This window comes from Microtus pennsylvanicus, chromosome 3, assembly GCF_037038515.1.
Source record: "Microtus pennsylvanicus isolate mMicPen1 chromosome 3, mMicPen1.hap1, whole genome shotgun sequence".
NCBI classification, from domain to species: Eukaryota; Metazoa; Chordata; class Mammalia; order Rodentia; family Cricetidae; genus Microtus; species Microtus pennsylvanicus.
The window spans coordinates 2,148,609-2,164,759 of record NC_134581.1 but is presented as its reverse complement, the minus strand read 5'-3'; positions in this window follow the sequence as shown (position 1 = coordinate 2,164,759).

Genomic DNA, 16,151 nt, shown 5'->3' with positions numbered 1-16,151 from the left:
GCTGAGACAAGATCTGACCTGTTCATGCACGCGTCTCATAGGCCAAGGCCTAACCATAGAGGAGGAAGGAAGAAGGAAGGACAGCAGCCAGCCAGGACCTCCTCTATGTGCTATGTGGCCTCTAACGCGATGCTTGATCTGACGTATGCCCTTTGCTCTTTAAAAGGGAAACAACAAACGGCCTCTTCAGGCTAGCTGCTAGGGTCCCAAGGATCCTGTACCTCTGTCAGGCAAGAAATTAGGGCTCCATTTTAGCCATTCCCTCCCTACAGCCTCACACCTGATTCTCTAAAGGTCAAACTTCCTTGGGCAAAGAAAATTCCAAGTCGTCTCCCTACCTTTCCCCATCACCAATGGAGCGATCACATACACAATATACTGTGTTCTACAGCTCAAAAATATGAAGCAATATAAACACAACATTTTCTCAGTAGTTGGCATTATCCATCCCTGTGCACCTCGGCTGGGATGTTTGTGGAAATACTGGCAAAATCTGAATAGGTTCTGTGGCTTTGCCTACAGTGTTGTTCACTGTTAATTTCTTAGTTTTGACAAATGTTTTATAGTTACATAAGATGTTGCCACCAGGGGAAGTCAGGTGAGAGGAAATGAGAGATATTGTGCCCGAGACTTCGGTGTAAATCTAAAATTACTCCCTTGTTAAGAAAACTTGAGAAAAGACTTTGCCTTGTTTCTCCTTTAAACTGCCAGAATTCTGGATCGAGAAATGACTGGTGCCCCAACGAGCTTCTTATTCCTTCACTGTTTTCCATAATTTCATATATTCCTATTCAAATCAGAAAAAAAGTGTTTTATTAAAAATAATTAAATAGTGTGACGTAGGGACTGTATGCATGAACAGTTTTGTTTTTAATTGAAGAGATATTTGAAATCAAATTGCAGGAGACAAATGTAATAGCCTGTAACTTATTACTACAGAAACAGACCCACAGTCTTGCATGGGGCTATTCACATGCAGATGCAATTCTCTGATTCTGTAATCAGAGCTAGGTGGTCAAATATTAATGCAACCGTCTGTTTCTGTGTCTAGCGGGTGTGATTACAGCAGATTGCATGGCGATGACCCCGCTCCGCACAGCTGTCAGTGTAGACCGAGGTGCTTCTGTCATGTCACCGAGAGGAAAGAGCAGCATGGTACTGGGTACCAGTTTCTTCTAGATAGGAAGCTAAGGAAACTGAGAAGGCTCAGAAAACTCAATTGCTCCAAGACTCACAAGGCCCCTTCCTCCAGGGATACAAGCAGTAAGCAGCTGCCAGGGAGATCTCTTCATGGAGCTGCCTGCAGACTGGATAGGGAGTTCTTGGGGTGCAGCTTTTGTGAGTCATCACCCATTTAGGAATGTGGGACTTTTTAGTAATGTAATGCAGTTGCCTGGAGAAACCCATAACTTTTATAAGTAACCTTCATAAATTCATTGGATCACTTAACAAGACTTGGGTAGAGTCGCTCCATTGGTTAGTTATTGGTCCCCCGCATTTGATCTACACAGGAAAGCCACTCAATAAAGGTCTGCCAGAGAACAGGGCAGGTGACCCTGCACCCCCAGAGGTCACTCACTTTAGCTGCCTGCTGGGACACTGAGGGAGTTGCCTGGGGGCACTCAGCGCATTAACAACCATTAACAACCGGGAGCTGTAGCTTTGAAGTCACTCTGTGCTGGTCTGGTTGACAACAGTGAGTGTTGTCATCCCTGCAAAGCCAGAGAAGCAAGTGGACACTGAGTCAGACAACCTCGGGGGAAACAGGTTAGCTCTAGAGCCAGAGAATGTTCTGGAGAGTCTAAGAACACTGAGGTCTGCGATGCTCTGCCCCAGCCTCACCCCACCCCTCACCCCTAACCATAGATAGTTCTTGCTCCTCTCTTGAGACCTCTGCAGCTGTGTGAGTTGTTCAGAACCCTGTTAAACTAGAGACTTTCTTCTTACTGCTCTGGGAGAAGTACCATTTCACACACAGAGAAGCGATGCTGGCTGGGGCCCATGAGTATGGCCAAGTGTTTGCTGCGGCCCACAGAAGCTCCGAGTCTTCCTACGATTGATTTGGGACTTGACTTCAGTCCTCAGAGAGAAACCAAAACAACCTTTCCTTTTTTGGGACTGTGCGGACTCTGTTTCCAGGAAGCCTTAACTTGGGTAGACCCTAGACCAGAGACTGCTCGTTGGACCCTTGTGCCTGGAACATGGCTTTACCCCTCCAGGTTCCACCTTACACAATCCACTCCTTTTTTTCCAGCTGGAATGCTGGGATCATTCTCTCCAGAAAGCCACAGTCAGTTGCTAGTAGACCAAGCACCAGATTCTGAGTCTGGTGTTGCCCTCTCCCCCTAGGCTCTCTTGCTACCCTTTCTTTTTTGACCAAGCCCCATGGGTATTCCTAGGCACAACTCCATCATTTGCCTCATGACATGGTTGTTCCTCCTCTTCTGAGTATTTCCTCGTTGATTGGTGTGGGAGGTTCTTCTGTCTGTGTGTTGCTTTTCTTGGTTAATGAATAAAGAAACTGCCTTGGCCTGTTGATAGGGCAGAACTTAAGTAGGCGGGGAAGATGGAACTGAAATGCTGGGAGAAGGAAGGCAGAGAAGGAGATACCTTGGATCTGTAGTCAGAGGTAGATGTGCTGAAACTTTGCTGGTAGGCAGCGGCCTTGTGGTGATACACAGATTAATAGAAATGGGTTTAATTAAGATGTAGGAGTTAGCCAGTAAGAATCTAGAGCTAATGGGCCAAGCAGTGTTTTAATTAATACAGTTTCTGTATGGTTATTTTGGTTCTGGGAGGCCGGGACAAACAAGCGGCTCCTTGCAACAGCTGATGACTTGCTGTTCATTTGAAATTATCCTTCAAGTCAAGCTTTATAGACCCGGAGAGCCACAGCAGCAACGGGATACAGAACCATGGCCCCACCCCAGGACTCCATTCCAGGAGGATTACACTGTAACAAGACTTTTGAATACTTTGTGTCCTACACTGAAAAGCAACAATGGCCTTGAGCCTAAGCCTTGAGCCACCAGCATGAAATCTAACTACTCGAAACACAGGTTCCTGGGTTCCATTTGCAAACTGAAATATCTGTTGGGAAGACCCGAGAAGCTGGGTATTTGTAGACACTCCTGTGTGACTGCTTTAACTCTGACATACAGGCGTTGGAGAGACGTCTCAGAGGTTAAGGGCACTCACTGCTCTTGCAAAGGACCTGGATTGAGTTCCTGGAAACCATTTCGGGCAACTAACAACCACCTGTATCTTCAGCTCTAGGGCGTCTTGTACCTTCTTCTGACCTCTGCAGGCTCCTTTATGGCTGCAGTGCACATACTCACCCACAGAATCACACATGTGTACATACGTAAAGATAAACCTAAACTTCATAGACAAATATTAAATTTTATAAGGAAAGAAATTATATAAATATAACTTACTATAATAAATGTCTTTAATACATCATTTTGATGATACATTTTATTATATTGATCATTAATTATTAAACACTGTCATCATATTGGATATTTTATGTGGTGATTTTACTTTGTACAGGAAGTACGTTGTAGGAGGGTCAACATTCCCAAGACGACTGACTTCTCATTTGGCCTCCCTGCTCTGTTGCTGGTCTCTTCTAGGAGCATTGTTGCTTAATTTATATAGACACATCATCTGGAGAGATCATACATGAATACATAATTACTTTGTACTGAGGTTTTTATACAAATGGTGCTGGTGGTGTTGGTTATTCTGAGGTTTGTTTTTAAGCCGGTAACATGTGCTGAGGATCCCTTTATGATAACAACAGAGGCCTGCCTTATTATTTTCTGCTGGTGGCGCTCCCTTACATGGGTAGGCATTGTGTAACCATTACACAGTTTGGTTTTGAATCTTCCTGTGGATGGGACATGGTATTGGATGTGGGGCAAACCTCAAGGGGTAGGGCCTAATGTCAGGTCTTCAGCCATTGACAGTCCCCTTGAAGGGAAGTGTGGAACCCGGGCCTCTTCCTCTCTTTCATGCCCGCATTGAGAAGTGAGAGTGCTTGCTTTGCCAGGTTCTCCCTACTGCAAAAACATCGCCTCACTGCAGGTCCAACAGTGACGGGCCCAGGCAGACAGGGGCTGGAACCTCCAACAACTCTGAGAAACGAACCCAGTGTCTGTGTAAGTTGATGATCTCAGGCATTTGTCACGGTGATGGGACACTGGCTAACGCCATGAGGGTTTAGGTATTTACAATTTTCCTGAGTGCACAAGTAGCACCTTAGTGAATGTGCTCAAACACGCCTCCATCGTGCCAAGGTGTGTGGGTTTCTTTAAGGTTAAGACTATGGCAGCCGGAGCAGAGCTGCTGACCACAGAGGGGTGAGAATTTCGTGTGGCATGTGAAGTGACTGACAGTCCTCAAACCATCGTACCTTCCTGTCTAATCTTCGTGTTTTGGCATCGGACATCATGATCTGGCATCAGAACTTCTGCTCCAAGCACATTTAGACTCACTCGCTAGGACCTGGGAAAGCTCACCCTGACCTTCCTCAGTGCTTCTCCTGTTTATCTAACCTTGACCTTGCAGTCCTAAGAGTCACGTCTCATCAGCACCCTCTGAACTGAGGCCAGGCAGCAATAAAACAGACCTAAGTCTGTCATGGTCAGAGTCTGATGCCTGCCTTTGATTGAATGGAAACAGCCCCCAAAGGCAGAGGCACTCTTGGGGTGTGTGGCCTTGTTAGAGGAAGTGTGTCACTATGGAGGTGGGCTTTGAGGTCTTATATAAGCTCAAGGCATGCCCAGTGAGTGAGGCCACTTCCTGTTGCCTCTGAGTCAAGATATAGAACTCTCAGCTCCTTCTCTAGCATCGTCTCTGCCTGCACGCCACCAGGTTGCACCATGATGATAATGGACTGAAGTTCTTAAACTGTAAGCCACCCCAATTAAATGTTCTCCTTGGTAACTGTTGCTGTGGTCATGGGGTCTCTTCACAGCAATAGAAACCCTATCTTTCTTTTCTTCACGGTTCTCAGGGGCCAGGGACCTACTGGAATAAAGCTGCTTTGTTTCAGGTATATAGAACTGGAGAGACGACTCAGTGGTTAAGAACACAGGCCACTCTTGCAGAGGGCCTGTGCTCCTACCATCCACGTCAAGCAGCTCACAACTGCCTGTAACTCTAGCTCCAGTGAAGTTCTATGCTTCTGACCTCAGTGGGCATTCACACTCCTGTGCACACGCCCACATAGAAATATACATGCATACATAATTAAAACATTAGAAAGAAATATTTTTAAAAAATGAACAAACTGAATTTCGTTGGCAGTAGTAGAGGTCAGACCTGGAAACTCTCACAGGTTAGGCAAGCGCTGAGCTGTTTTCCCAAACTTCGGATCTTCCATACAGGGTCTTAACATATAGCCTAGGTTACCTCAGACTCACCCTCTTCCTGACTTGATTGCTGAGTTCTGAGATTATGGGCATGCGCCATCGTGCTGGCTTTCAAGGCTGTTTTGACCTCCACATATCTGGTAAGGTCTGCACTGTGGCAGTCCTGGTATATAATTAAAATACATTTCAGGAGCTTCATCTGCAGGTCTGCAAAGAGGCAAGAGTTTCTACAGCCACAGTACAAATTTCTGGAACAATATCGTAAGTGTTATTAAAACAGAGCAAAGCACAGGCCAGCTGTTGTGGTTGCTGTCATGGCCCCATGGCTGAGACTGTGCTCAGGCCTCAGCATTCCAATCTCTACCATGTGACATTTCTGTGACATGGGACAAAGGGACACTGACCTGATGTACATTTTCCAGAGAAGAGATTCTTTCTGGTTCTCTGGGTTTCACGTGCCATGCACTGAATTCTAAAACAGTCCTGATCCTCGGCTCTTCAGAGACACACTCATTTTTTTTTTCCTTTGACACTTTTTACACCAAGAAAAAATGTGTGACTTTTCTTGATGAGCAAACAGCCAAAGGTGTTTGGGAAAGGCTTGTCATTTTTCTGGTGGCGAGACACTCTAAACCAAATTAATTAGCCGGTGGAGCTTTAAAATATCCCCTGACCTATATAAGCTGCTTCTTATGCCCTCTGTCAGCATGGGGGAGCGAGCTAGGAACATGATGGCTGCAGAGCAAGGACGTGGCATGAAAGAGCAGAGAGGAACCTGGGGATTATTCTCATACTGGAGAAGAAAATGATAGCCACACCCACTTTAGCTCCTCCTATGGAATCTATACTTCTGTGAAGAGTAGTTACTGCCCCTGGGGCATTAATTTCAAAGTTAGTTTATGCATTTATGCCATCGAATCATGTATTTTTACATTTTCTTACCTCCTAGAAAATCTTAGAGGGCCACTGGGATAGGAGTCCAACTGTGTTCTGTGAGTAACTAGACAGAGTCACATGCCACACGCTAGGCCGGTGGCTGTCACTTCAAGTCAATCAGTTTAACTCTCTCCACCTTGGTTTCCTTTCCCCAAATCTAAAGGGCACAGTGCTAATCATTCATGTCTACCTCTGACATTGGTCTCTTAAGTCCACACGTACTTACGGAGCTCGCCACCAGTGAAGAGAAGTGTGGAGTTGAAGCGATGAAAAAATTACCCTGGGTCCTGCCTGTGATGGTCGCCCTGTACTGTCGATTGGGGGGACTTTAGAGCCATCTAGGGAGCACACCTCTGGGCAAGTCTATGAGGGAATCTCCAGGACGCTTAAGTGAAGGTGGAGACACACCCTGATGGCATCATCCCGTGGACTGAGGAGAAAGGGAAGGCACTGGGCGCCAGCATTCTTCCCTTACAGCTTTCTGACTGTGTGGGTACACGAGCAGCCACCCCACACTCCTGCCACCGTGACTCCTCTGCTGTGATGGACTCTACCCTCCAACCGTGGCCCAGAACAAGCCTGCCCTTCTTTCGGTTGCTCTGGTCAGGTATTTGTCGCAGCAGCAAGATACAAACTGATACATACCCTCTTAACGTTGGTCTCCAGGCCCATATGCAAGCCTTGCAGAGCCAAGAACGCTGAGGTGTCCATCAAAGGCAGCAGGTATGCCTGCTTATGGGAAAATTTCCCTCTCCATTCACAAAGAAAGCCTTTACCTTTCTACACTGTATGTTGGCATGTATGATGAACCAGCATGGACTGTAATCTGGTAGACAGCTAAGAGCTGCCATACTCCAGTGCTTAGCGCTATGGAGCAGCCGCGGTGAGCCTTGAGTGTGGCTTTAAGCCCATGAGTCCCCCAGGATCTCCTTGTAACGGGACAGGTATGTAGACATTACTAAAATGACAATGGGAAGACGGACTGTCCCAACAAAACTAACAATGAGCGACTGTTGGAATCTGTGGAACAGATGCTTTTTACAATGGTAACGGTTTGAACTCCTCAGGCTGGGGCTTACAAAGGTGTGGAGACATCCCACCTTCATCCAGTCCCAGCAAGTCCCCTTCCTCCCTTAGCCTACACTGGGAACAACAACCTTGGAGAGCTCTGGCTTGGGACAGCTGACGGTTTTCGTTTGGTGTGGGTTTAGACGGAGTTCTCTGCATGTAAAAGAAAAGCTCCGTTTCAATCACCTTGGATTTGAACTTTGCCCGTTCTCTTGGGTCTGAGCTCCCACCCCTAAACACTCACTCACTTTGAAGCACTGAGAGCTTATTGTGGAGTTGTCATGAATAGCTCTGGCCCTCCTCTTTGCAGAGTGAACTCTAGTAGCTAGCGCCAGGTCCAGGCAACGGCCCTTGTCTGCAGAGGCCGAAGCACTGGCTGGGATCAGAGCTTAGTCACCCTCGGGTGAGTCAGGTTCCCATGCACCTTAAGGTGGGAAGTGTTAGAAAAGGCCTTGGCCCTGGCCTCCTGTCCTTGCCCCTCTCACCTCTACCCTTTCCCTCAGCGTTACTGGATTTTTAAATGATTTATTGTTTACTTTTATTTATGTGTCTGTTTCTGCATGTGGGGTGCTGCTGCCTTTGGAGGCCAGAGGTGTCAGACCATCCTGGAACTGGAGTCACAGGCAGCAGTGACCTGCCTGGTGTTGGTGCTGGGGAACAAACTTGGGTCCTCTACAGGAGCAGCCTGTAATCTGGACTGCTGGCTTATCCTTCCAACCCTCTTCTGGGTTTTAGAGGGAAAAGGGGACTAGCTGGGGACAATCAGCCCTCAGGCTGCTCATTCCAGAAAAGGCAGCTTCTTGATGAAAGGAAGCTAAAAAGGAGCTGGGGAGGCCACATAACTCAGGCCTTTCAATCACTCTGTGAAGACAATTCTGTGGTCTCCAGCAGAACTCTTTTAAGACTTGTGGACGAGTGGGGAAGTTGAGGTGTCATCTGCCGGGTGTTTGAACTTCAGAGTTATTCATTCAACTGCCCAGTCCACTCACAGTCCACTTACTAAAGCATAACATATGTTTAGTCCGCGGTTACCAAGTGCGAGGTCCCAGGGACTCATAGCTGAGTGTCTGGCAGTTCCTACCCTGGTGAGGAGCTCAGAAGCTAGAGTGGTGTTAAGGGGCCACCCTAACAGCGTGGCAGCTGCTGGGGATGCATTACAAGAGCAGAAGGTTCCGAAGAGGCCGCTAATCAGGATAGGAAGTCCTAACTGTGATTCTGATGGCCAAGACGTGAAGGAAGTTAAAACCTAAGCCACTGAGTTAAGAGACAGGTAGGCTTGATTTCCGTGATGACCTCAGAAAACAGTCCTTCCTAAAGGCAGGTGACACAAAGCACTGAGGGTGACCTCAGGCCAACACTTGGCTCAGGGGACCAACATGACTTAGAGAAAACCAAGGTGTTTGGGCTTGGGGTGAAGGGAGGCATTAAAAAGGATACTCACAAGGCTTGTGGCTGAGGGCTCCCTGGGTCAGGCCTGGGCTCCGTGGGTCAGGCATGGTGTCCCTGGGTCAGGCATGAGCTTCCTGGATCAGGCCTGGGCTCCATGGGTCAGGCATGGGCTTCCTGGATCAGGCCTGGGCTCCATGGGTCAGGCATGGGCTCCCTGGGTCAGGCATGGGCTCCCTAGGCCAGGCCTGGGCTCCCTGGGTCAGGCATGGGCTCCCTGGGTCAGGCATGGGTTCCCTGGGTCAGGCATTGGTTCCCTGGGCCAGGCATGGGATTCAGAAGCAGCAGATACAGGAGAAGGAGCTGCCATTTTGGGTCACAGGAAATGTTCCTATTCTAGACCAGGAATATCATCTTTTGGGGCCCTGTGCTTCTTTGGATATAAGACATGGTGACTTGGGTTCTGTTTGCCCATTGTGCAGTTTTCCTGTAGGATCTCTTTTTGGATTTGACTCTTTCCCTCTGGTATAATTTTTTCCTTTGATTCTGTGATTTCCTTTTCTTTTTTTAGTCATCATCCTTTTATTTATTTTATATACCAACCACAGTTTCCCCTCCTTCCTCTCCTCCTCTTCCTCCCCCACCTCCCTTCTATCCCCACCCCATCCTCTCCTCCTCTGTCTCCATTCAGATGGGGCAGGCCTCCCTTGGGAGTCAACAAAGCATGGCTTATCAAGCTGAGTCAGGACTGAGCTCCTCCCCCTACATCAGGGCTGAACAGGCATCCCACCCAGGAAATAGGTTCCGAAGAACCAGCTTACACGTCAGAGACAGGTTCAGGTTCCACAAAAGACTGAGGTACACAACTGTCACCTAGGTCGGTACCCTGCCCACTCCCTAGCCCCTAGCCGTTGGTCCAGAATCTGTGAGCTCCCACAGCTCAGCTCAGCTGTCTTTGTGGGTTTCACCATCGTGATATTGACCCTCCCCGCCTGGCTCATATGATCCCTCACCCCTCTCTTTAACTGGACCCCTAGAGCTCAGCCCAGTACTTGGCTGTGGATCTCTGCATCTGCTTCCATCAGATACTCCACTAAGGCTCCATAATGACAATAGGGTAGTCACCAACCTGATTACAGGAGAAGGCCATTTGGGCTCCCTCTCCACTATTACAAGGAGTCTTAGCTGGGGTCATCCTTGTGGATTCCTGGGAGTTTCCCTGGCACCAGGCTTCTCCCTAACCCCATACTGGCCCCCTATCAAGAGTCTCTTTAATTATTCTCACCCCCTCCTCCCCACTCCCAACCTGACCATGTGCCCCCACCACCGGGCTCCCTCTGGTGTAATTTGCCCCATGCTTCCGTTTCCTAGAAAGGAGATTTGATGCTTGGTAAGAAATGCCATGGGAAAGCTGTGGAGTTTGTGAATGTCCCGCTTTAAGAGATAAGGGAACAAACAGCAACAGAACAAGTTCAGTTCCCAGCTTTGTCCCGTCTGTTCTAAACAGCTAACTTCACCCAGTGGTTGGTGATGGTCAATGACCAGCTGACCATTTTAGGAGGTGTTGCAAAGTAGTGGCTTCCTAATCTGTCACTCCTCCTGTCTTTGAGAGTTGAAGTTTTCCTATAAGAACTTGTAATTTTTGTGGTGTGTGTGAGCATGTTCATGTGTATGTAGGGATGGGTACACACGAGTGTGCATGGGTGTGAAGGGTATGTAGGGATGGGTACACACGAGTGTGCATGGGTGTGAAGGGTGTGTAGGGATGGGTACACACGAGTGTGCATGGGTGTGAAGGGTGTGTAGGGATGGGTACACATGAGTGTGCATGGGTGTGAAGGGTGTGTAGGGATGGGTACACACGAGTGTGCATGAGTGTGAAGGGTGTGTAGGGATGGGTACACACGAGTGTGCATGGGTGTGAAGGGTGTGTAGGGATGGGTACACACGAGTGTGCATGGGTGTGAAGGGTATGTAGGGATGGGTACACACGAGTGTGCATGGGTGTGAAGGGTGTGTAGGGATGGGTACACACGAGTGTGCATGGGTGTGAAGGGTGTGTAGGGATGGGTACACACGAGTGTGCATGAGTGTGAAGGGTGTGTAGGGATGGGTACACACGAGTGTGCATGGGTGTGAAGGGTGTGTAGGGATGGGTACACACGAGTGTGCATGAGTGTGAAGGGTGTGTAGGGATGGGTACACACGAGTGTGCATGGGTGTGAAGGGTGTGTAGGGATGGGTACACACGAGTGTGCATGGGTGTGAAGGGTGTGTAGGGATGGGTACACACGAGTGTGCCTGGGTGTGAAGGGTGTGTAGGGATGGGTACACACGAGTGTGCATGGGTGTGAAGGGTGTGTAGGGATGGGTACACACGAGTGTGCATGAGTGTGAAGGGTGTGTAGGTATGGGTACACACGAGTGTGCATGGGTGTGAAGGGTGTGTAGGGATGAGTACACACGAGTGTGCATGGGTGTGAAGGGTGTGTAGGGATGGGTACACACGAGTGTGCATGGGTGTGAAGGGTGTGTAGGGATGGGTACACACGAGTGTGCCTGGGTGTGAAGGGTGTGTAGGGATGGGTACACACGAGTGTGCATGGGTGTGAAGCCAGAGACAACCTCAGTGTCATTCCTCAGGTGCCATCTTTCATTATCTCTCTCGTCTGTCTGTCTGTCTGTCTGTTTCTGTCGGTCTGTCTCTGTTTCTCTGTCTCTCTCTGTGTTTGTCTCTGTCTCTCTGTTTGTCTTTCTGTCTCTCTCTGTCTCTCTCTTTGGTCTGGGCCTGGAAGCCAGTAAGCTTAGAGGCTCTCTCTCTCTCTCTCTCTCTCTCTCTCTCTCTCTCTCTCTCTCACTCTGTCTGTCTCTTTGTCTCTCTCTGTCTCTCGTCTGTCTGTCTGTCTCTCTCTCTCTCTGTCTCTCTGTTTCTGTCTGTCTGTCTCTCTTTCTCTCTCTGGTCTGGGGCTGGAAGCCAGTGAGCTCTGAGGCTCTCCTGTCTCTGTCTCCACAGTGCTGCTACTGCGAGCATACACCACCACACTCAGCTTTTATACATGGGCTCTGAAGATCAACCCAGGTCTTCTTGTTGTCAAGGCAAGCACTTTATAGACTGAACATCTCCTGAGGCCTTTGCTTTGAAAATCAGGGAAGGCTTCTATTCACCCCCCCCCATACCCATTTTTGACTAATTTGCAATACATCGTAATCATCAATTTTTTTTCATGCTCAAACTATTTCCTGTTTCCTTCTTGGCCAACTGAAGTTCCGTTACGTCATTTCCATGTCTTTTTGATCTAGCCATAGTCATCTGATATTTCCCTTGCTTTCATGAACTATAAACACATGTGTCATCTTCCTGACACATGACCGAGACCTGGAGACCCTAACTGTACCAATCTCCTGCTTCTCCACGACACATGACCGAGACCTGGAGACCCTTACTGTACCACTATCCTGCTTCTCCACAACATACGGCGGCTCATCTTGGCCGTGGTGGTTAGAACTGCTTTCAGATATAGGCCAACACAGAGACAGAGTTTTCCATTTAACGCAGAATGCAAAGTCTGGAGCAGGCAGCTGTTAGCATTTGTTCAACAGCTCATGAGGTCCTGAGCCAGCATCACTGCGATTCTCCCAGCCTCTCTCACAGTTTCAGGAGAGCAGCCCCAGTTCCAGGCAGCATGCCCACAGCCAGGGAGGAAGGAAAAGGGAAGGCCAGAGCCAGCGGCAGCTGTCCTTTTGTATGAGAAAAACAAAAGCTATTCCCAAACCCACCGCCTTGGCCGGCAGCTGAATTCCACCTAGATGTGCTGCCCAGAAAAGGAGGCTGAGAGAGAGAGAGAGAGAGAGAGAGAGAGTGAGAGAGAGAGAGAGAGAGAGAGAGAGAGAGAGAGAGAGAGAGAGGATGAATTAATTAATTATTCTGGTGGCACAGCCCCAGCAGGCAGGGGAGTTAGTGCTGATGGTAGATGCACGGCTACTGTTTGGTCTGGGAGGCTGTTCTTAAGTCCTGCATCCGCTTCCCTTATTCTGCTTTTCATTGTTGTTAAGTTTACATATCTTTGCTTCCGATTCTGAGGTACAGTAGGAAAGCTAAGAAAGATTTTTTGGGGTTTGGGAGATTGCTTGGTCAGTAAAGTGCTTGCCTCCCAAGTGTGAAATGAGTTCACTCCCTAGGACCATGTTTAAAAAACCTCTAGATGTGTTAACACATGCTTGTAACCTCAGCGGTGGGGAGGCAGAGACAGGCCAGATACCTAGACTGCTTAGCATGTTTCGGGTCAGTGAGCAGTCCTGTCTGAAAACCAAGGCAAGCAGGACCCGAAGAATGCCAGGTTGGCTTGTCCTATGGCCTCACACACGCTTGCATGCACACTTGACATACATGTGCACTGGAATGCACGCACACAATCATGAATGAGAAATGAGTAAAGCTGTATTTGCAAGACTACTCTCGGGAAATGACATTTGTGCCCAGATGGCTCAGCTCAGTTCTGTTCACTCATCAGATGCCAACTCCAGCCACAGGGTCTGCACTGCCAGGCACTCTGTCACCTCCTGTCTGTAGTGGGAAAGATCAGTCATCTTGATAGACACGGCCTTCGAGCTGCAGTGGCTCCTCAGGATGACAGAGTACCCGGTGACCTTGGACTCAACAAGGGCTGCCCAACCATCACACTGTTAGCCTTGATTTCCTGAAGTCTAATTATTAAGCTCCTTCTTAGAAAGCTTAAGCCATTCTGATCTCATTTTCTTTGCCCTCAGTATTCAGTCTGTAAGTGAAGCAGACGACAGGAGAACCTGCTGAGTGATTTCATTCGTATGAAATTGAAAAAGAGGCAACATATATAAAACATATTCTGTAAAGTCAGGCAGTTGCCTGGGGTATGTTCCGGTGGAAAAGGCCTTGAGAGTTTCTTGGAAGCTTATCTTGGTCCTTTTCATGACTTAGAAGTTAAATTAAGGCTGTGAGTCACTTAGCCCAAAGTCCATTCTTCTCTTCTTCTAGTCAAAACCCCCCTTTCCTTGCTTGGGCTGAGGGAGTGTGTGGTTACCTGAAAATACATTTCTCAGTCTCTTTTGAGATTAGATTTGGTCATGTGACATACTTGACCAATGAGATGTAACCAAAAGTTCTTGGTGGGACTTAACAGCTATCTCCTTGAGCTGGAGAAGCTTTGGGGCTACACCCTTCAGGCTTAGGTGATGTAGGACTTGGCCATCTCAAGGGCTTATTCCTGTCCTCATGTGGAAATCTCGCCCCCCATGCTGCTTGCTCACTAAATCAAGCTTACTGAGTACTTGCTAGATGTTGTAGTGGTCCGTGTTCTGAGCAAGGTTTAGGAAATGTCCAGGGGATACACAGATGTGAACTGAGAAGCCCAGACCTTGGCTAACAGGAAGGGTGTGGGCAGCCCCTGATCAGACCTTGGCTGTCAGAGGGGTGGTGTGAAGCCACTGATCAGAGCTTGGCTGACAGGGAGGTGAGAGCAGTCATTGTTCAGATCTTGCAGGTGCAAGAAATCTAAATCTCAAAGAATGGGGCTTTTGACCTAAAGAGAATCTAGAATCTAGAATTCTGCTGGAGGTAGGACTTCTAATTTTGACAGAGTAAAACCATATTTGCCTTTAAAAAATTACTTCTGTTTTCTCTTCTCACCTTGTTTTTGTTTTAAGACAGGCTCTCATGTAGCTCAGGAAGGCATCAGATATGTAGCCAATGACTGTAGACTTCTTGATCCTCCTGTGTCTTCCAAGTGCCATGACTACAGGTGTGCACACTATGCCTCCTGATATTATATTAATTTTCTATTGCTGCACATAAATTTCCACAAACTTAGCAGTGTAAAAACACATATTTGATGCTTAGTGTGTTACCAGGCTGAAGCCAAGCTATCAGATTGGGGTCCGAGGCTCCAGAGAGAGTTTGCTTCCAGGTTCATTCAGGTTGCTGAAGAAATTCAGGTCCTCACAGCTGCAAGAATGACGTCAGGAGTCCTGGCTATTGGTTAGGGATCACAAAGCTTCTAGAGACTTTCTTTCGGTCCCTTCGATGTGGCTCTTCCATCTTTAAAGCAAGGATACACCAATCTCTTCTTGTGCTTTGAATTTCTCTGATTTCTCCTTCTACATACAAACGGAAGCTTTTTCTGTTCCCCCACTTGTTGGCGGGGGACTCGTGGGAATGGGAGGGTCATTAAAAAATTTCCTTTTCAACATTGTAGAATTCTAGGAGCAACATCTCATGTAACAGGTTTCATTCATATTTAAGAAGGAAGGAATTATCAATGGTAGGCCCAATATTGTTCAGAAAATCAAAATTGCCATAGCATGTTCTCTAAGAATGACAAAATAACAAAACTGGAGGTCAGAAGTAACTATGACGTCTCAAATATTTGGAACTAAGCAGCAGACTTTTAAATAAACCATGGGTTGAGGATGATCACACGGCAACGTAGAAATTCCTTGAAAGGACTAGAAACAGAACCACAGCCCCTCAAATGTAAGGGATGTGGCTAAGCAGAATTTCAAGGTAAATACACTTTTTAATGACTAACTCAGAAAAGAAAGGGTCCCAGAAGAAAACAAATTAAACCCCTAACAGATCATGATGATAATAGTCAAAAAGGAAATTGATAAAAACTTGAAATGAGGAGGAAAAAGTAAAAGCAAAACAAAGAAAACAAAATAAAAAAATCTTAGCAAGTGAGTGAGTGATGTCACCTCAGCCCAGCAGAGGTGAAGAGGTTTACTAAGAGATGACATGAAGAACAAATTAGATACCTTCAGGGAACGGTAAGTGACACTCTCAGAAACAGACAATCTAGGCTAATCTGAGGAGAAACAGAAACATGGAACCGAATAAGTAAAGAAACTGAATTCGAAGTTTTTCCATAAATAAAGGTCTGGGCCCTGGTGGTTTTACTGATCAGTCAAAGAAGAAATAATGACTAATGTTAACAAGTTTTTTTCAGAAAAAAAAGGAGACACATATTTTCTGATTCTGTGAGACCAGAGACATTGGAAAATAGCACATGAACACATACAAAAAAATTACATCTAGAGTATCAGCAAGCTGAATCTAGTAACACCTAGAAAAAATCAAGCTGGATTTATCCAAGGGGCACAAGGTTGGTTTAACATTTGATAATCAATGCTACATACCATTAACAAAGGACAAACGATGTGGTGGAATTCCCTTCTGTATGCTATAAACATGCTTTATTACCATTGGTTAGTAAAGAAGCTGTTTTGGCCTATGGCAGGACAGAATAGAGCTAGGTGGGAAAACTAAACTCAAAGCAGGGAAAAGGAAGGCAGAGTCAGGCAGACCCCATGTAGCTGCCAAAGGATAAAGATGCCAGAAACTTACCAGTAGGC